At 41.6% G+C, this 22470-nt stretch overlaps 1 protein-coding gene and 1 pseudogene across 4 annotated transcripts in view; both read left to right on the top strand.

Annotated features, from left to right (window-relative positions):
* CCSER1 (coiled-coil serine rich protein 1) overlaps nucleotides 1-22470 on the top strand; it is a 1136372-nt gene that overhangs the window by 313986 nt on the left and 799916 nt on the right. The gene's annotated exons all lie outside the window — the stretch shown is intronic.
* LOC142829497 (uncharacterized) lies at nucleotides 8518-9839 on the top strand (annotated as a pseudogene).

The raw sequence follows: 22470 nt of genomic DNA, 5'->3' as shown, positions 1-22470 counted from the left end.
CATACGGAGTTGCAAATGAAGCCCGGGATTTGAATTTCCCGGGCTTCATTTGCATAAAGCCGGCCGGCGCCATTTTTAAATGCCGGCTAGGTCGGACCCCGTGCCGTGTGGCTACACGCGGCACGGACTAGCTAGTTTGGATTAGGCTTCCTAATCGAAGGCGTACAGCTAGTGTAGCCGCGCAGCACGGGGTCCGACCTAGCCGGCATTTAAAAATGGCGCCAGCCGGCTTTATGCACATGAAGCCCGGGAAATTCAAATCCCGGGCTCCATTTGCAACTCCATATGACTACATTACCCCCCCCCTCCTCCCAGTTCGAACTAGGAGGGTAGTGTAGACATACCCTTACTGTTTAGGAGGAATTCTTGAACAAATTAACTTGATGACAGGGGTACTCTAATATATATATATAGATGATGCCATATAGTAGGATTATAACTAGACTAGACAGAAAATAAGTGTATAACTATATTTTTAAATGTTTAGGCCATGTCTACACTAGCAGATTATTTCAAATTTACTAAATTTGACTTCTGGGCCCCTGTGATTTTACAGATTCAAAGTTCTGTGTTACTATGGGGAAGAATTGAATGTAGTCCAAGACAGTGTCTGTTAATGTGGACATGCTACCTTGGACTCAGAGCCCCAGGAAGTACCCTAGGGAACTGTGGGAGGCCTCTTGGAGGCCAGTTAGTTCAAATTAGCAGCACTGGAGCATTCACACTAACAGTGTTTTGGACTTACAAGTTCGGGAATAGTGTGGTTCCTGATGAAAAGCACTACTGAGCTTAAATTCTGCAGCCCCTTGTTCTGGAATAACAGGCTTGGTAGTGTGGATGCATCATTTACGAAAGCAATCGGGGGGGGAGGGGGCTAATTTCGGACTAAGGTCCTAGCGTAGACCAGGCCTTATAGTTGACTCATAGGGCTGAATTCTGCTCTCATTTACAGTTGAATGAATAACTGAAGGTTGCCTGCTATTCTTGTTACCCAACCAGTTCAGCAATTGTGAGTACAGGAAATATTTCCTCTACTGCTGTCTGTGCCACCATGTGACTTTTATATCACACTGAGGTCATAGCTGCACCATTGCAACAGGGGAAAACTTGTCCTTGACTAACCTTTAGACACTTCTGTTAGCTTGGGGAAGAGGAAGGTGGGCCTACGAACTGTTGAGAGTAGATGGATAGACCAAGTCAATCCACTCATGCCTGACGTCCTCCCCAAAGATTCCAAAAGGGTGAGGCATTCTTGCAAATAGTGAAGAGTTTTCAAGCTGAAATAAAATACCAGGACATCCATAGCAATCCAGGTTGAACCTCGCTGGTCTGGCCCCTTCCGGAGCTGACTGTTCCTGAATTAGGGGATTTGCCAGACCAGGGAAGGCCCCTCCCCTCATGGCCTGCACCCATTGCTGCCCTAGCTTCCTAGGCTGTCTAAATGCTGCCAGCCTGCTGCTGCCAAGATGGAGCACCATGGCCACAGATCTGCATCCAGGGCAGAACTCCTCAGCCACCTGGTAATGCAGCCGGAGCCAGTGCTGTACAGCCAGGGCAGAGCAGCTCAGCAACTGTGTGGCTCTGCAGCCGGAGCTGGACCTGTGCAACCAGGGATGGGATGGAGGGCCAGGGCAAGAACTCTGCCTCCCGGGCCATTGCTGGGGCTGCCACTGAGGCCAGAACTCCGCACTGTGCCACTCATCCCCCCCTCCACACAAAAATACTGGGTGGCTGGTGTCCCCTAATGCGCTCCTGCTTTGCTTCCAGACCTCCCTTTTCCTGGGCTCTCTGGTCCAGGAACATCCATGGTTCATTCCGGTACAACCTGTAGTTATAACTTAAAGAAAACATTTCCACTTTCTCCCCTTCAAATAAAATATTTACAGTGAGGTCCTAGTGGACAATTAGCATTTTGTACAATTTTGTTGTGAAATTTTGCACGTATTAGACCAGTTCTCTCTTATGTGAGTTTTAAGATCTCCGCTAAAACTTCTTTTTCTGAGCTTGGTGATGAGCCACTTTTTTCTTGGCTTCTCTTTTTCCCTAAGATCTGTAGCAAGAATATGCAGTAGCATATGCTGCAGACCCTGCTTGATCCCAGCCTGACAGAGAAGTAGAGATGAAGACTAGAAGGAAAATCTTCTGGACCTGCTACATGGTAGAATATCCGAATAAAGAGCTCTGATAGTTTTGTGTCCAGAGGGAAATTCTATCCAGCCCAAGTAGGAATTGGCCTGGGCTAGAAGAAAACCAGTTTATTCAAGAAAAGCATATACTTGACCAGCAGAAACTTTCTGAAATGTGTGAATATTATCAGAAAGCAAACTTTGAAGGGGTACTAATATGGCTAACCTGAATTCCTTCAAAAGAATGCGAACTGAATATTTGTGGAAAACTTTTGCTGGCTCAAAGCTGTATTAGGAATATTAAATATTGGTTAATTGAATAGCTGAGTAATCTCATGAATTCTTATTGGTTACTTGACTATTCTGTAGTCCCCAAGGGTGGAGCTGGCAGCGAGTGAGCTCCAGCCTCACTCCTGAGGAGCTCCCTGCCAATCTGCACTGCTGCCTCTGATAAAGAGGCAGTAGCGTGGGGTGGCAGCAGCCCCTGTCTAGGAGGCGTTCTGAGCGCCTGGACCTGGAGCAAGCTGGAACTGAGCTGGGCTGTCTGCTCCCCCAGCTCCTAATACACTTCAATGCAGACCACAGCAGAAGTAGGTCCTGGAACCGTGATGAGCCAGGACTGAGCTGGGTTGCTGGCCAGCCTGCTAAAAAATGTACTGTCAGGGGGGTGGGCAGGAAACGTGTGTAGTCTCCAGCATTAACCTATAAGCTTTTTCTTATCAGTTAATCAGTTAATTGACTACACTATTACATCCCAAACCAGTATCTAATCATTATTACATGTATAAAAGGAAGCCTATGGCATTTAGATATCAGCTCTAAAATATGGCAGACCTTTAAATATTGAAAAAAGGTGTATTTACTGGCATGTCAGAGGAGCTGAATATTCAGTTGAGTCATATCTGATGAGTGTAGATCTCCCATGAAGTTCAATGGAGATTCCAAGCCAGGAACCACTAGCAGTGTTAGGGTACATCAGCTTGTGTTAATGGTGTCTGAATCTTAAAGCAAGGGGAAAAATTAATTTGTTTAGTAATTTGTAACTCTGCAATATTTGTATTAAAGTTCCCTCCTGTAGTTATAAATTAGATTTAAAACCATAATTGTAGCTCCAATATGAGATTAATGAAGTATAATATTATATAATGTTACTTGTGAACAATTAAAGTTGAAAACAAATATGAAGGAAATATGCATATACATATAATGCTAAGGTTGGGAAGAGCTTAATTTGATTATATGAATGCATAGAAGATTAAAACTGTAATAAACTGAATGCACGGCAAGACTTAGATGCATTTGTTTATTTCATACAGTAATTTAATAAGATCTCTGAAGCATGCTGAAAAACAATATAACACTCTTATAATTTCTTTTCTTCTCACTTGAAGTAAACAAAACATGGCAAGAATTATAGTTACAGTCATGGGGTATTGCAAGTGCTGGGATGTTGCTTGATCTATAACTCATCATATGTTTCCATTAAAAAAAATTCCTGGGAGCTTGATAATTAAGTTAAATTAAATAAACAAATTATAGATAGTAAAACACTATGGATTATCATCATATTAATCAGTGGCTGAAGTTGTCCCTGTCTTGTGAAGGACTCTAGTGGTTTGAGACAGATTTCCATGTTAGATTTAGGTAATGTCCTCTGAAACCTTTAAGTGTGATAAGTGTGCTCATACTTGAGCATTCTTCAGATTTGAAGAAGTCACTGTATCCTAGACTGAGAACTTTTCTGCACTACTGCTTACATTGATGTAAGTTATATCGTTCAGATATACGGAATCTCCCTCCCTGAGCCATGTAAGTCACATTGGCTTAAAGTGGGGTCCACTCTGTGGTATGTCAGTGGGAGCCACTCTCCCACCAACGTGGCTTCTGCTTCTCAATGAGGTGGAGTGATTATGCCAACAGGAAAACACTCTTCTCTTGGCATAGCTCATCTTCACTAGATGCACCAATGTAGCTGTGCTGATGTAGCATAGTAGTGTAGACTAGTTCTTTATAAACTACAAGAGTGAGGGATCAAGCAACAAAAAGGGCTTTGAATGAGCTGAGTGAATTTCATTGAGTGTTGGAGGGAAAGTTTGTTAGTGCTCCAAAGTCCCATTTTCAAACAGGATTTAGGCTTTCAGGAACCTAAGTTGCAGACTCCTGAGTATTTAGGTCACATTTGAAAAAGGGACTTAAGAGCTCAAGTCACAAAGGAGCCTTCTAATAAGTTCGTGTCAGTGGGAGGCCACACTGACACACAACAAGTCATCGGAGTTCGGGGCCTCAAGCCTGACTGTAAGCCGAATATCAGTTCTAGAGGCCTCGCCCTTGCTCGGAATGGGGTGGAGCAAATAAACAGTCAAGCAGTTTTCTGGTAAACCAGGAGGCAGTCTAGAGGCCACACCCTTGTTCAGGGCAGGGCAGCAAATAACAGTTAAACAGTTGCTGGTAAGCCGATCAGCAGTTTGAGCCTGGGCCCTGGGTCAGGGCAGGGCAACAACAGAACTGATAAACAGTAGTCTGTTAGGTGGAACAGCAGTTTATGAGCCCAGGCCCTTGCTCAGGGTGGGACAACAAACAAACAGTTGAACAGGTTAGTAGTCCAAAGGGTTCGAAAGCAGTCCAGCCCACTCGCCTGGGCCTGGCAAGGATCCTAGGGGTCTGGTTGAATCTGTGAGCCCAGGCAGTGGCCTCCGCAGACTGGTCCAGCTATCAAGGCCCGGCAGCGGCTGTGGTGGCATGGCCAGTTCTCAGGGCCCAGCAGTGGCCCGGGCGGCCCAACCCAGTCCTCCTTCTGAGGGCAGCGTGGCAAAGCCTTTCTCCTCTTGGGCTGGGGTAAAGTCTTTGGCCTGCTCGGGAGCCGACCTCCAACTGAGCTTGGAGATCCTCTTTTTATTCCTCCAGCCCTGCCTTCCTGTTTCCTGTGGGTGGGGCTGGGTGGTTCTGGCACCACCCACCAAGGGCTCCTTGGGGGAGTTTCCTCATCCTGATCTGCAGGAGGCCACTCTGACTCACTATAGGCCTTTACAATTTTATCATGGGTACCTCACTCCGTAAAATACACCTTTGTGAATCCCAGTCTGGCTTGCCAGAATTGTCTACAAAGAACTAATATATATAATTTAAAAACCTTTTGTGTTCTCTCCTACTATCAAATTCTCTTCTCTCCCATTCTGAAATTCTTATCTCCTTTCTAAGCCCCACATTAGGGATTTCACATTTTATTTCCAGAACTAAATAGGTAGGAAAGGTGACACATGTATGCTGTGAGGGACAAGAGTTGTGCTGCCTTGCAAAAAGGAGAAGGAATTGTATGAAGGAGAGAAATATTTTAAAAATAAGTAATTTTGACACAGGCCCCTTCGCTTTTTTTGTTGAAGGGAATGAGGAATCTAAGGGTGCATCTATACTGCACCCTAGGTCGAAATAAGATATGCAAATTGTGTACAGTATCTTATTTCAATGTTATTTTGAAATAGCTTATTTTGAAATTTGGCACTGTCTACACAGCACTTATTTCAAAATAAATTGCTATTCCTAAATATCCTTTGCTCCTCATGGAATGAGGTTTACAGGGACATCAGAATATTGAGCCAGTTATATATCAAAATAACGAGTGCACTCAAAAGATGTGGAATAGCTATTTCAGGATACCTCTGGCATCCCAAAATAGTGCTGCAGTGTAGACATAGCCTAAGGCAGAATCTCTTTTAGTAGCCAAATAATTGAAAAGTATTAAATACAGAAGTAAGTTTCTGCAGAAAGATTACAGTAACCAGTAACTATGTCAAAATAAACATGTGCAACGTTTATTGTCGCACCACATATGAAGGGTTTTGATTGGAATCTTGCAATCTGCCCTCACTAAGGAATAATATGTGGTCTCAGTCACACCTTAGTCCCTGCTTCTGTTTTGTTCTAGAGGGGAAGGGAAGCTATACCAGCCCTTTACCTGGCACAGCTTGCATTCCTCTCTCCACTGGCTGAGCTCTGTTCGCTTGCATTACGAGGAAGACATCAACAGTATCTCTGCCTGTCCACTCACTTCACAGGACGGCCAGGAGGCAGTGTGTCTGCTTGGAGATCGAGATTACTTGGATGTCTCCTCTACAACGTAGGGGAATGGGTAATCCCAGGTTAGGGTGGGAATGGGGATGTATTCATCACTAAGCATATTTACTGGCCCAAATTTTCTGCAACAGTAGCAGCTGCATTAGGCACCTTAGAGCAGCTTCACCGATGCTTGTAAAGAAAGATTCAGCATCTCATTTCCATGCTATCACTCATGAATATTTTAGAAACTTCCAGCACCAAACCCATTTACTTGGGCTTTGTGTGGGTAGTAGGATTTGACTCAAAGGATCCATGCAAATTATTTTGCTTTGCAGACTCTAAGTTCTACTTTATTTGTTATCATGCAACAAAAGCAACATCCTACTCCAAACGTATTCCCGACTGCTACAGTCTTCATAAAGTCAGTTTCAACATGTTTTGCAAATATTTCCACTCGTTAATAATACAGATTTAAAGCATTATCCCAGCAGCCCACATCAGCAACTTGTGTTTAGCCTTGATAAATGTCTCAGTGAAAAGACAGGCCAATGTTTACATCTAGGCTGCTTCTTTCTGTGTAGAACTGATAACATTTGGTTACTTAAGTCCATAGGCATAAGGGTTGTGTGTGCGTGTATGTGTGCGCACGCACATACATTTATTTGTGCTCGAATGCTATTTCCTGCAAGCAGGTTGACAAAGTTACAAAGCTCGATGGACCACAGGCTGTCTTTTTTCTGAGCTGTCTACGTGCTGGAGAAATTAGGCAAGCCAGCTGAAAGAAATCATAGAGTTGGGATGTTAGGGGAGGGTTTGTCAAAAGCACTTAGTATTAGTCTAATTGTATTCCAGCTGAAGAGGTGAATAAAAACTACTCCAAATCTATGTGGAATGTAAATAATTTTAAGATTAAAATGAATGTCTTTTGGAATTTGGGAAGCGTGCTGGGAGAGTGGACAATGCCTAGTCATCATGTAATGTAGCAGGGCCCTGGTCAATGCCTCCATTATACACACGTTAGAATCATGATAATGGGGATGAAAATGGGGGTTTATTTTTTCATCTTTACTGGACCTCAGAAATGTTCATTTCATAAGGGGGTGAAGATTGACACTTATTCACATTTTGAGTGGAAAAAACCCCCTCAGCCATGACAGACTGAATTATCAATTGTTAACACTTAACTCATTACTTAATATAAAGTAGAGATCCTGACACCCTCTCCTACCCGCTTCTCAGTGACTGTATTTTTAAAATAAAACAGTAGGGGGGTCTCCCTCCTCCCTTGCAGGGTTCACCCAAGCTACTCTCTCTGTGCCTCCTGGGGAGGGAGCTGAACCATCTCCCACTGCCAGCATCTGGAGCTGAGCCCCATGTTGCTCACAGCTGAGGCTGAGCTATCCCTGAACTTGACAGTGCCCATGGTGGGTTCTCCTCCCGCCCACTTTCTTGATGCCTGCAGCTGGAACTGACTCTGAGCCCCATGCTGCCCATGGCTAGGGATGACCCACTGAGCCCTATGCCACCCTCATGATCCGTGCTTCTAGTGGCTGACCCCTTACTCCGAGCCATCCACAGTGGGGGGCTAACTCCACAGTGCCCATTGCAGAGTCTCCCCTCCTGTTCTGTGCCACCTGCACCTGGAGTTGAGGCTGATCTCCCCTCCTGAGCCCTGTGCCACCCACATCTGGGATTTAAACCTTCCCATCTTTGTACTACCCATGGCTGGGGTTCACCTCCTGAGTCTTTGCTGCCGACAGCTGAGGCTGACCTCCTCCTTGCTCCTGCAGCTGGACTGACCCCCCACGCTGAACTCCACAGCTGAGGATCATATCCCAGGGGACACTCTACAGGGGACTCCTGCCTTCAGCTGCCCCCCATCTTCTGTTCTGCCTTATAACAGGGACAAATGCCCAGTTTTGGCAAAAAGGTAGGGGTGACCGGGACATACTTGAAAAAGTATCTGTCCTCACCAAAATGGAATGTATCGTCATTGTGGGTCATCCCTCCAAATTTCTAAGATGGGGCTGTCTTTGGACAGAAGGTGAACCCGGTGAGCTCAGAAACCTATCCCAATAGGAGCAGTGTCAAGAATTCACCTTTCTCCTGTACATCTCATGCCCTGCTCATCTCTTAAATACTGATTTTCTGATATGAAAAAGGGCTCTTTTGAATAGGACACAAATATATTCATTTTGTAGAGGAATGTATTGAATTATTCAAGACAATGACACAGTTCTACTGTGTTTTCATGATCTGGAGTGCTAAAATATCAGAAAAAGTTAATGGAGCAAAGCAACAACAGTTCAGGTCTTTTGAATGGTAAGTTGAGGTTTAAAATACTTCCAGATGGTTCTGTGGCTATTGTAATGCTGAGTTTCAATACCATAGAAGCACTTCAAGTCTGCAGTACCACCTATATGGTAAGCCTCTAAGCCTTGTGCTACAAATAATCCCCCTCCCATTAGCAAATGCATTCAGCCAGCTGCGACAGAGAACAATTACAGAGTTTTAGGATCGCTATAAGCCCATGGATCAAACAAAATACAGCACTTAAACCAAGCTATTGCAAAATGGATAGCTATATACTGCAGACCATTCAACATTGTAAATAACAGAGGGCTAAAAGATATTATTCAAATTGCATTTTCTAGTCAGTCATATATCTTGCCCTTCTGAGGAACCATTTGCCTCATTAATAAATGACGTGGATGAGAATGAGAAGACCACACAGTTAGAGCTTCTGAAAAATGTATTGTCTCTTGCTTTGACTGGTGAACACTGGTCATCTTTCAGCAATCGTAGCTGTCTCTATGTCAGAGCACACCTGATTGATGTGGCAGGCACACTGCAATCATTTGCTGTAACAGTAACTCATGTTGAAGAGACATTAGACTGAAGCATGTGCCAGAACATTTCGTGGATGTTTCTAAAGAGCGGAATACTGAGGAAAAGGTAATAGTTAGTCCTGGCAGTGCATGTAATACTGTTGCAGCAGCCAGTCACTTGTGCTTTGCACACGTGATGTGCGTTGCTTGCAGTCTGTCATGGTCCGTTGCTGTTGGGCTCAGTGATAGTGGTTTTGAAAATGGCAAAATGTAGAAAACTTCTGGTCCATTTCAAACACAGTCCAGCTAACAGTACAGCACTAAGAATATAACAAGCTGCAAAAGGACAAAAACAAGCACCGTCTTTACACGGTATTTCAACCAAATGGAGCTCCACGTAGGCTATGTTTCAGTGCCTGCTTTGCAGTAAAGCTGCTATCACATCCACAGTGGCTCTTCAAAAGCACCATCTATCAGTGCTGACAGATAAGGATTTTGGAAAACTGCAAAAGCTAGAAACATACTTCAGCCCTGCAGGGTTGTGACTGAACTCCTTGACGAGGGGATGTTATATCTTCTGCTCCATGGTTTTCTGTGATTTCTGCCATATATTCCACGTTATGGCAGTCTATCATGATGACCCAACATACAGGCTGTGTCTAGATTGGCCAGTTTCTCCAGAAAATCAGCAGTTTTTCCGGAAAAACTTGCCAGCTGTCTACACTCGTCGCTTAAATTTCCGCAAAAGCACTGACTTCCTACTGTAAGAAATCAGTGCTTTTTGCGGAAATACTATGCTGCTCCCGTTCAGGCAAAAGTCCCTTTTGCGCAAAAGGGCCAGTGTAAACAGCTGAGATTTGTTTTCTGCAAAAATGGCGATCGGGGCTTTTTTGCGGAAAAGGGCGTCTAGATTGGCCACGGACGCTTTTCCGCAAAAAGTGCTTTTGTGGAAAAGCGTCCATGCCAATCTAGACACTCTGTTCCGAAATTGCTTTTAATGGAAAACTTTTCCATTAAAAGCATTTGCAGAAAATCATGCCAGTCTTAGACGTAGCCACACTGCTAGGTTTGAGAACACTTTTACACTGGGTTTTACAAAATGCAAAGAAGGTGCCAATCTGGGATTTCTAAAAATAACTTTAGCATTAGACCCAAAATATATGAATCTGAAGTGCTTTACAAAATCTGAGAGGAATGAAATGTGGAACATGCTGTCAGAAGTTTCAAAACAGCAATACTCTGATGCAGAAACTACAGAATCTGAATTCCTTAAAAAATCAACCTGTTGGTGGCATCTGTCTCAGGTGACAAAAATGAACATGTGTTGATCGACACTGCTTTGGATTGTTATCAAACAGAACCCATCATAATTTTCCTCTGGAATGGTGGTTGAAGCATGAAGGGGCACATGAGTCTTTAGTGCATTTGGCATGTAAAATACCTTGTTATACTGGCTACCACTGCCATACAGAACAACTGTTTTCACTCTCAGGAGAATTGTAAACAAGAAGTTGGCAGCGTTATTTCCTGCAAATGTAAACAAGCTGGTTTGTCTGAGTGATTAGCAAAAAAGAAGTAGGGGCTGAGTGGACTTCCAGGGTCTAAAGGTTTTCATTGTTTTATTGTTAAGTACATAATTCAACAGTTGTAAGTTCAACTTTCACGATAAAGAGATTGAACTCCAGTACTTCAAACAGATGGAGTGAAATTTCTTTTTTATGTGCAGATGTTTGTATTAAAAATAATATAAAGTGAGCACTAAACACCTTGTATTCTCTTGTAATTGAAATACATATACAGTATTTGAAGATGTAGAAAACATCCAAAAACATTTAAATAAATGGTATTCTGGTATTGTTTTAAGAGGGTTATTAGTTATGAGATTAATTGTGATTAATTTTAATCAAATGATTAACTGTGATTAATTTTAATTGCTTGATGGCCCTAATTAAATTGATTAATATTAAATGTATGCAGTTTAGAGGCTTGAATTATGAGTCGATCATACTTTCTGGAACTACATTCTATTGTGAAAGCCTTGCACAAGAGAAGTAATTGAGTATTTTGCCATCAGCTTCACTGCAGGAGGAATTCACTTTTTGTATTTAATATTCAAATATTATATTACTTAGTCATCACTTCTGTCTTTTTAAATACTGCACTATTCGTCAATTTCTCCGAACTGCAGTATGTAACAAAATGACACTAAATATCTTCCATTCCAAGGTTTTAAAAAGTTGCATTATGCTGAAGATCTGACTGATTTCAATGAATCCAAGCCATGGCAACACCCAGTATAACAATAGATTTGACTTCAAAGACAACAGTTCAATTCATAAAGTATAATGGTTTCAGTTACTATGGAAACATAAGCTTCAGAGGGGTAGCCGAGTTAGTCTGTAACAGGAAAAACTTAAAAAACAACAAATAGTCTGGTAGCTCTTTAAAGATAAACAAAACATGTAGATAGAGTGCTTCTATCATGAGCTTTTGTAGGCACAGCCCACTTCTTCAGATGACCAGAGTGTTGGAAGTCCAGAACCAAGAATAAATAAGAGGAGGGGGTGAGGAGAGAAAAAAATTAGAGGTGTGGGAAAGAGGACATTGGGTAGATAAGTTTTAAAGGGATAGCTGAACCTGTTGAGAAAACCTATTGGGGAACCCTTGAACCTCCCTGGACACTCATTAAGGGATCTACAAGTTGCTGTTTTGTTTCAGACCAATTCCGCAAGCCAAATACACAGAGAAGGATTGGAACTCCACTTCAGTCTCAAGTTTAACTCTCATGCAAATGGTCTAAATTGCGATATCGGAATACTCACACATTATCAACCAATCAAATAATGAAGGTGCCAATGATTCTTGATGTCTATGTAGAATCTGCTGTTAATACTCTTCCTTTCCTAGTGCAAACTAATAGTTCTTATCAGCCTTTTGTAAGTATTTAGTCTTTGAGGTGCTAATAGACTATTTGTTGTTTTTTTAGTTTTTCCTGTTACAAACTAGTTTGGTTATCCTTTTGAAACTTATCTACCCAATGTCCTCTTCCCCTCCTCTTTCCAATCCCCCCCTCCCTTATTTATTCTTGGTTCTGGACTTCAAACACTTCAGTCATCTGAAGAAGTGGGCTGTGCCCACAAAAGCTGATGATACCATCTACATGTTTTGTTAGTCTTTAAAGTGCTACCAGACGATTTGTTGTTTTTATGGAAACATAATTATAGAAAGACTTTTTGCAACAGTAGAAGACACTTTGTGTGTACAAAGAAAAATTATGTTCTACTCAATAGAGGAAACTATGAAATAATTCCAAGAAAAAGGCAAAATAATATAAAATGTTTGAACCAAAAGCCTTTAGAATACTTCTCTATAGTGATTTTGCATGTGCTCCAGAGGATTTAGCTATTCCCACTCCTTTACTGCTAGTTTAAGAGCCAGGGATCTTGATCTCTGTAACAAAGTACATATTACAGCAGTGGTTCCCCACCTTTTGTGGCTGCCGGGAACCCAGGGGCGGGGCCGCTCACATGCCGGGTGTCCGGGGGTGGGGCCACACATGCACCGCTCGCACGAGGCAGGGGCCGCCCTGAGCCCGTGGCCAGCACCATGCATGTGCCGGGGGCAGGGCCAGCCCAGATGTTTCGGTGGATGCACATAAATGCCCCAGCGGGCACCATGGCGCTTGCGGGCACCGTGTTGGGGACCACTATATTACAGAAAGAGAGTTGTCTACTGAAACAGCAACATGAATGCATAATTTTTCTCCTGAGGACCATGTACAAGATGTCATACCCGAACTCATAAATCTCACCTAGAAGTGGAACATCCATACTACTACTTAACTTTTAGTTTCTTTGCTTTCTCTTCTTGTTATTAATTTGCATTTACCCCAGCAGTAATGAATATGTAGGGTCAACAATGTGGAAAATGATCAATTTGGCTATTGTATTAGTCCCTACTTTGGTAAAGACCTTTAGCATGTTCTTAAAGTTGAGAGCTTTTGCAGAACAAAATTGGATTTAACCATGTGCCTAAAGCTAAACACACACTTAGTAGTTTTGATGAATCAAGGCCTTAACTTTTTTTTGCCTTTGAAAATGTTATTCTTTATCTTTTTATTTTAATATTATATTCTCAAGCCAAGAAAAATAATGTTAAATATTGAAAGCACCTCATTCAATTCTAATTCTTGAGGCATTAAACTTGTATGTGCTTGTGTTTATGTGGAACTCACCACATAAAGGACTAGATCAGAATCTAGATCAGAGGAAGATCTGACGGTTATGGGGGCACAGGCGTGCTGGGCTGCCTACCTACTATGGTTTGGAGCCAGTGTGTACTGACCCTAAGCAGAAATTTATAGTTGTATACAAAACACCTAAAAATGTGTGAACTGAATGAGCTAATTTGCATGTTTTTAAAGTAATTTGAATTCAGTGTGACACATGGAACTGCATAAAACCCAGCAGTTATGACAGAAGGTTAAATCATCTTAAAACCAATTCTGTGATAAATACAAATTTGATAGTAAAGCTGTGCAGGCATATTCATGTTAACCATCAGGCGTGTAAACTAAGAAATTATCAAAGTCATTTTATAGAAAAGTTCAATTTTCTTTGCCCATCTCATTATGAAAGAAGTTTCTGTATAGCTGGTTTTATACTAGAAAGTTTTACCAGTAAAACTATATCAGTGAGATAGAGATTAAAAAAGTACAAAATTGTTGTACTAGTACAAGACCTAGGCTGAACCCAGTTATTCAAGTATAAATGTGATATATACCAGGGATGTTACTGTCTTTTCTATATGGGAATAGCTATACAGGTTGAACCTCTCTAGTCTGGCACCTTCAGGACCTAACCAGTGCTGAAGAAGAGAATTTGCTGAACCATTGGATATCAATATTGTCTAGCAGCTTTATCAACACTTCCATTGCTTACCAGGCTCGTAGAAGACATTTAGGGTTAAATTAGAGCTAAATAACAGTACAGAACACTGAGAACCAGGACTGGTGGCTATTAACAAACTTTATGGGATCCCACGAAACTTACCTATAAGTGAGCCTCCGGCTAACTAAACTCATGCTGGACCATGGATGTTTTACAATAGATACATATACAACTAATGGTAAACTTCATATTAAGATCAATATACTGTGACCAAACTGTGGCAAGGATAGGGCATGAAGATGTACCACATTTAGTAGCTATATCTGAATGCAGAAGGGTTTCTAGACTGGGAAGAATGCTGAATAAATGTTGTAAGTGTGGGCGTGGCACATGGAGTATGGGGATTGGAGGTGTCAGGGAAGCTAAATGAAGCTGCTTTGGGGGATATCCTGTTAGGTGGCTGGGGATAGCAGCTTGGGCCAGATGGGTTTGTGTGAGGGTCTCCAGGGGAGCAATGTCAGTGACTGGCAGAATCTGAGGCTAGACATCTGAATTGAGAATTCGGGGACAGACGGGATAGTGAAATGAGGCAGGGTGGCAGCTAGGTTGGTGGTAGAATTAATGTAAGAGAAGAGGATCTGTATTTATTGGGATGAAAGTTGGGGATAGCTGGCTTTATGGGGGCAGGACCCCCAAGAGAAAATGAAAAATGTTTTATGGGAGGCAGGAAAGGTCTAAGGGAGAATGGGGTAGTGGTTTGAAGTAGCTGAGGACTAAGAGGCAGCTGCAGCTTTCTGGTTGCTTGACAGGAAGCCTGAAGTTCCTATCAACCTTCTATCCCTGCTGCTGCCACTCTCCTTGCTGCTGAAACAACTATTACCTGCTTCTTCCTCCTAGTGACTTTTCTCTCTCATATTGAGGAAGGGGCTTTAATCTAAACTGTGTCATTGAGGAAGGGGAGCAGTGAGTCAACAGTCTCGTAGCACCTGCTCAGCTAGCACTACAGAGGATTCTGGTGGTTGGGGTTTTTTTTGTTTTTGTTTTCAATAGAGCCAGAAAAATTCATCTTATGAGTTCAGAGCCATCTTAGAAAATTAACAGCTGATTAATAAATTGCATGAACAGCAAAGAAATTTCTGGTTATCCACAAAGAGCATGGTCAACAGTCAATGCAGGGGGTCAGTGCAGCCCCACACCAGCAGAAGGGGTAGAGCTAAAAGCAGTCAGCTCTTACTGTCACCCAGACTCAGTGCCTCTCCTCCCAGCCCTCATTGCTGCATGGAGCTGCACTGCAGTGGCATTTCAAAGGGAGCCAGGAGCTCCAAGCCCCTTTGAATTGCCAGGCCCCAGGGCAATTCTAGGTCTCGGCTTGACAAAGCCCTGGCTGGGTTAATTTACTTGGGATTGGTCCTGACTTAGGAAGGGGGCTGGACTTGATGACCTCCTGAGGTCTGTTCCAGCTCTATGATACTATGATTCTATGCAATTGTCCCCCTAGCATTCCCATCAGTGGGCCTGTCCACAAAACTCTCCCAAAGGATATCAAAGCACAATGTACTCAAGTAACTGGACCCCTAGTTGGAAGTGCTACATCATCAGAATCAATTCTGATTGGTTGTGCTACAGTGAGTGCATCAAACAGCTTTTGAAAGCTGCCTTTTCCAATACAGAACTTTTACATTGTACTATGCAAAGAAAAAATCAAACATAAAATTAATAAGATGTTTATATTTTACTATGTCAGCACTGACTTACCTGGCCACTCCTAACATCTGGCACATTTCTGAATTCAGACAAATAGGAGCTAGCAATGCTACAGATTTCTCAAAGGGAAGATTATAACACAATATTTTTCTTCTACTGTGATCCAGGACAAGCAAATATTTTTTGCATTCATTTTCTTCCTATCATGTTTCACAACATGAAATGGAAATATTAACACAGTACTGTCACAGACTTCAAATATCATAAGTGCATTGATAAAATATGTAACATAACCATAATGTTTCTTTATCTAGTAGCTTCATTTTCTCTGAGCTTTTAAAAATGACTTTAGGTTCCACGTTTGCACTGGCAATGATCAGTTACAGGAAAAGGAATACATTTTAATAAACCAAGGCTCAGATAAGATCAACAAATTATACAAACTAGATGCTAGTTTTCCCCCCTCCTTTTTTTTTTTTTTTTTTTTGCTACCGATCACATTTCACTTCCATAATTGAAATTATATAATTTGTGTTTCTTTAGGGAAAGATATTTTAAATAATTTCAGCTGCGCAATGTATCCCAAAGCACATCAGATGTACCACCTCAGTCACTTATGACATAAGTTGTCATGAATTGAACTATACAAAAGGAAAATTATTAGTAAACCATGAGGTCTACCATCAACAAAATAAGTGAAGGACAATATTACTGTAAAAGCTTTTATGCCACTTCATTTTCTTTCTTAGAAATGGAAATATGGACACAAGTGAAATAAATACACTTTGGATGGGGTTCATGGAAAATGGGACATTATTCAGTTAAAGTGCATCCTCTACACACCCTTGCCAGGCTCTCAAGTACACCAGCAGTTTTACAGACTAAATGACTGATTACTGTTTTTTTATTGGTGGCTAATAAAAGCCTACTGCTACTGAATCTTTGACCTAGCAACAACCTCTTTGAGACACTGACTACCTTTTTGTTCTTTATACAGCACCTAACACAATGGAGCCTAGGTCCATGGATGATGGGTCACATTGGTACTCCTGAAATACAAATAAATAATAAACCAATAGAAATGGTTACTCTCTAGAATAAAACATAACCAGTGAATATTTATTATTTTACTTGATACACAACACAGATATGAAGACACATTTTCCAACAACATCCAAGCTGTGCAAGCAGCACAGATAATGTCAACGGAAACTCTCCGTTCCACCCCCTTAAAAAGAGAGAGCACAAGGGGGCCTGTTGCAACTTCTGCCCAATCACGTCTGCTCCATACTCCACCTCAAATGCTTTTTCCGAACTTCAATAAAACTCCATAGACTTAGTCAAAAATCAGAGAAATATTTCACATGAAATTTCAAAGTTGTTTCTCAACCTTGTAGGGTTTGAATTTGATCAACCTTCAATGAATTTTTATTTTTTGCACAATACTTTTTTCACAATTGCATCACTTCTGCTAAAAATTGATTTGTAATAAAAATACTAACATATTTAAAGTTTTTGATGAATCCTTCCACAGCAATGATAATCTGTTGTTTGTAGAATTGCCACAATGTGTTTAATTGACAATGATTCAAGTCCTTCATTACTCTCAGAACATTACAAGCTTCTCTAGATTGAACCTGGAAGTGCTGTCAGTAGGGTTGAGTGTGCAGATTAGTCTTTATGTCCATTCAATTCTATGTGAACCAGTGTGTGAACATGTACCCTCAGTTTGGATCTGAAGACAGGCAGTGGCACAGGGTTATAAAAACTCTTAAGTTTTATTCTAAAACATTTGCTTGGAACTTGCAGGAAGAGATTGCATTACATGGGTTATTATTTTTTTTTAATTATAATCAAGAAAAACATATTTAATTTCCTTCTCCTGATTTAAGACACGACAGAGTGTAACTATCACATCAGTATAGCTCATTGCACTACTGGGATCCACAACAACCTCTCTATAAGCCATCCTCTGATCTTCAAGAAAGATATTAAGCTTCTTCTCCTTAGCAATTCAGTTGCAGGCTTGAGCACTCAATTCTAATCTGGAAACTGAGGTAATGCTTATATATATTTCAGCACAAACACATACTGTAATATTAATTATAGCATTTCCTTAAAAAATAATTATAGGCTGAATTGCAAAATACATTCATTCATTGTCAGACCACTCAGCATACAGCGCAAGACAATTAACTTGTTAATAAGATGAAATATCAAAAGGGTGCTAGCAGTGAAAATTAGAAGAAATATTTATTTTATGGGGGTATTTTTTTGATCAAGACAATCTGGACATTCTGATACTGTCTTTTTATGTTGCAATCTGCAATATTCTTTCTTACTGTTGCAGAAATATAAATTTGTTGGGACCAAAATCTGTGATTTTTAAAATGCATTTATAAACTCATTTAACAACCTAAGTGAAACTCAGCATTAGACATTATATAATGCCTCTTTTGTCTTACCATCCTGCAGTGCTGCTATTCAGTTTCTTTGCTAGATCTGTTCTTCCCTATATTGTGCTTCAGACAGGTTTTATCCACTTTACTTTCAGACCAGTTCATTTTAATTAAACATAAATGGCTCATACTCTGCCCTCAGACATGCATGGGCAATTCCCATTGACTTGACCTATTGACTTCAACTCCCATTGACCAATTTCCTTTTATTCAAAGGAAAAATGGTCAATGGTTCCAGTCAAAGGGAGGTGAAGCAGAATTCAACAGGAGCTAAATGTGAATAGTTAACATAAGGGCATATTCTGAGCTAAATGACTTGAAAAGCCCTTTGTGTTTTTTGCTTCAATAGCATTTTAAGAAGTGAGGAACTAGACTGTATAGAGGATGAACTTCAGAAACTTTTACCCCTACATTAGCAGTTGTAATCTAAACTGTGTCATTAGTGGTTGAACATTCTAACAGCTTTGCAAGACCTATGCAAAATGAATGTATGGTCTCTGATTACTTTTAGCCTATAGATAACTATTAAAGCAAAAATCAAACAAATAACAATGAAGCCCACAACTATACTTAACCAACACCCTTTTGGGAAGTCTAAAAACATCTGAAAATGTACAAATGGAATGTCATTTACGATACGTCTTCACTTATATCTAGATGTATAATTTCCAGCATAGGCAGACCTATGAGCACTAACTTTGACTGAGCCAGCACACTAAAAATAGCAGCGTAACCACAGGGGTATGAGGAACAGGACAAATTAAACATCTGATTTGGTACCTCAGGTCCTGAGTGGCAAAAACCCCTTGTGCAAAAAGAAATGGCAGAAAATATGCTAAACATGTTGTGCCACAAAAACTCGCAGTGTAGACATAACCTAAGAGTATATTCAAATCCTCTATTATTCACCCTCTTCCTGTGCTAAAAATATGGCAATTGGATACCAACAACATTACATAAATTTAATTGAATCCTAACAATGCATTTGTTACGTTTATAATATTCTTCAGAATACAATTAGTCATCTGCTTGTTAAATGTCTGGTATTACAAAAAAAATTATTTTTCTATTACATAAATCACAATCCTTTTGTAACTGAGGGTATGTCTACACTACAGCACTAATTCGAACTAACTTAGTTAATTCGAATTAGTTAATTCGAACTAAGCTAATTCGAATTAGCGCATCTAGACCTAAAAACTAGTTCGAATTAGCATTTTGCTAATTTGAACTAGCATGTCCACAGTGAGTGGACCCTGAACCGAGGTTAAGGATGGCTGGAAGCAGTGCCAGCAGGCCATCAGGTTAGGACTTAGAGCATGGAGCTGCTGTCTCAGGCTAGCCGAGGGCTGTGCTTAAAGGGACCCAACCCTCACCCCGGACAAACAGTTCTCAGGGGTTCCCCGCTTGCAAAGCAGTCCTGGCTTGGAGTGCCCTGAGTGCCCACACTGGGCACATCACAGCACTCGGCCGTCAGCCCGGCTGCACTTGCCGCAGGCTGCCATCCGGAGGGAGGGTCAATCAAGGGGCTTCAGGAGAGTTTCCACCCCAAGAAGCCCGCAGAGCCACCCCAGTCCTCCCCATCGGGGGCTCGTACCCCATTCCTCCCTCACTTCCTTCCACTTACCCATCCCTAGCCCCACTTCCTGATGCACAAAATAAAGGACACGTGTGTTCAAAAATAGAAACTCTCTTTATTGAACAAAACTTGGGGAGACTGGGAAAAGGAGGTGGGAAAGGGGAAGAGAGAGGGTGGGAGAGGGGAGGGCAACTAAAATGATCAGGGGTTGGGAACAGGTCCCATATGAAGAGAGGCTAAAGAGACTGGGACTTTTCAGCTTAGAAAAGAGGAGACGGAGGGGGGGATATGATAGAGGTCTATAAAAACATGAGTGGTGTGGAGAGGGTGCATAAAGAAAAGTTCTTCATTAGTTCCCATAATAGAAGGACTAGAGGACACCAAATGAAATGAATGGGTAGCAGGCTTCAAACTAACAACAGAAAGTTCTTCTTCACAAAGCAAATATTCAACCTGTGGAACTCCTTGCTGCAGGAGGCTGTGAAGGCTAGAACTTTAAAAGAGTTTAAAGAGAAGTTAGATAAATTCATGGAGGTTGGGTCCATGGAGTGGTAGTAGCCAGGGGGTAGAAAGGGTGTCCCTGGCCTCTGTTTGTGGAAGGCTGGAGATGGATGGCATGAGACAAATGGCTTGGTCAATGTCTTCGGTCCATCCCCTCCAGGGTACCTAGTGTTGGCTGACAGACAGGCTACTGGGCTAGATCGACCTTTATTCTGACCTAGTACGGCCATTCTAAGCTCAGGGCTCAGGGTCGGGGGTTAATTCCTTAATTTGAACTATTAATTTGAACTAGGCATTAGTCCTTGTGGAATGAGGTTTACCTAGTTCAAATTAAGCACTCCGCTAGTTCGAATTAAGTTCGAACTAGTGGATCGCTAGTGTAGCGCCTATCAAAGTTAATTCAAACTAACGTGTGTTAGTTCGAATTAACTTTGTAGTGTAGACATACCCTAATTGACTTCAATGGAACTGCTTACATGCTTTAGGTTAAGGATGTTCTTAAAGTCTGAGTCTTTCAAATTTACAGTATGTGAGTAAATAGCTGGGTCCCACTGATTTCCATTGGGCTGTGTGTGAATAGAGCAACCTACCTGGGTCTTCTGAATTTTGGAATCAGTGTCAGAGAAACTCAGCCTTTGCCAGGATCTAGCCCTTAAATCATAAAACAAATTAGAATATGAAATGTGGAAAAGTTAACACTGAGAAAGCAACTTTCACTTGTTCAATTTCCTCACATCATTATTTTAACTTTTAATCTTAGTTTTTGCATTTACACAAGAGCTGTGTCTACACTGGGCCACTTATTCCAGAAAATCAGCCGCTTTTCCGGAATAAGCTGCGAGCTGTCTACACTGGCCCTTGAATTTCCGGAAAAGTAATGACGCTCTACTGTACAAAATCAGCCGCTATTCCGGAAAAACTATTCTGCTCCCGCTCGGGCATAAGTCCTTATTCCGGAACACTGTTCCGGAAAAGGTCCAGTGTAGACAGCCGAGTAGTCTTTTCCGGAAAAAAGCCCCGATCGCGAAAATGGCGATCGGGGCTCTTTTCCGGAAAAGCGCGTCTACATGGCCACGGACGCTTTTCCGGAAAAAGGGCTTTTCTGGAAAAGCAGCCTGCCAATGTAGACGTTCCTTTTCCGGAAAAACTGAAAACTGAATAGTATTCCGTTGTAAGCATTTCCGGAAATTCATGCCAGTGTAGACACAGCCAAGAAGATTTTGTTTTTGTTGTTATTTTGCATATTAGTACCTATATATTTAGCTACATAACTCAAGGGAAAGAAGTAAGTATTGCTTTTATCCTTTTTCGTCCATGGTTTGTCAGTGAGTGGAAGAGGAGCAAGTGAAAGACACGCTAGTTAAGATTTTTCATTTGTAAATTTTGGCTGTGGCTATAATTTTACAATAGCTTAATCCTGGCAGCTGAATGATGCTATTGCAAACTAGTTTCAAAGCCACAAACTTGATTAATATGTGATGCAACATGCTCAACTACACCTAGGGTGACAGATCTTTAAAATGCTCATTAATTTGCTTATCACATAGGTGTGATCAGATGGTTTGTCCCTGAGACAACAGAATATAGTAGGGTTTATAGTCACGAGAAACGTTAGGAATAGAAGGCATGATGGCAACAATTTTGCTTTCTGCTCATCAGTATTCATACAATAGGCAAGACAAAACTGCATCTGCATTCAACAGCACTCCTGATCAGAAACCACATACGCTGATTACAAAGAGAAGTCCTAATGTGAGCATGTACAGATTCAAGATTAGATGGCTCACGAATCTTAATAGCTCTGTCAACTGGAGTATGGTTAACCCCTCTTATCCAAGAGGTGCTGTTTGGAATAAAGATGCAATACGCATGTAGGGGTTTTTTTTTCCTGTAAACAGTCAACAATGAAAACCAGTTATACAATGAATCTATCAATTTACAATATAAGGAGACAAACCTTTCCATCCAATGTTCATGGCAATATATATAATAGGATGCTTAAAACATAGGGTCTGACTACCCCTGACTACCCTGTTTCAAAGGGGCCCCAGACTGTGATACCATGGCCTAGTGCATGTGGTTGCAAAGCAACTCAGGTTGGCCCTGCCCATCCCATTGTCTCCTCCTATAGAGGGGCAAGACCTGAATGGTGTTGCTTTCTGCTTGAGCTGCTTGAAACTGTAAGGGTGTGGCTGTGGGTAAAACTTGAACTTCCCAAAACTCGGCATGCTGGGGAGTAGGTGCTGAAGGGCGTTGAGGGAGTAGGTTGGTGCTGGGTGCTGGGTTGAGTGGGGTACAAGAGTTGGGCATTTGGGCTGGTGGTGCTGGATG

Source organism: Pelodiscus sinensis, chromosome 4, assembly GCF_052426305.1.
Source record: "Pelodiscus sinensis isolate ZL-2025 chromosome 4, ASM5242630v1, whole genome shotgun sequence".
NCBI lineage: Eukaryota > Metazoa > Chordata > Testudines > Trionychidae > Pelodiscus > Pelodiscus sinensis.
This window is presented reverse-complemented; position numbering and strand designations above follow the sequence as displayed.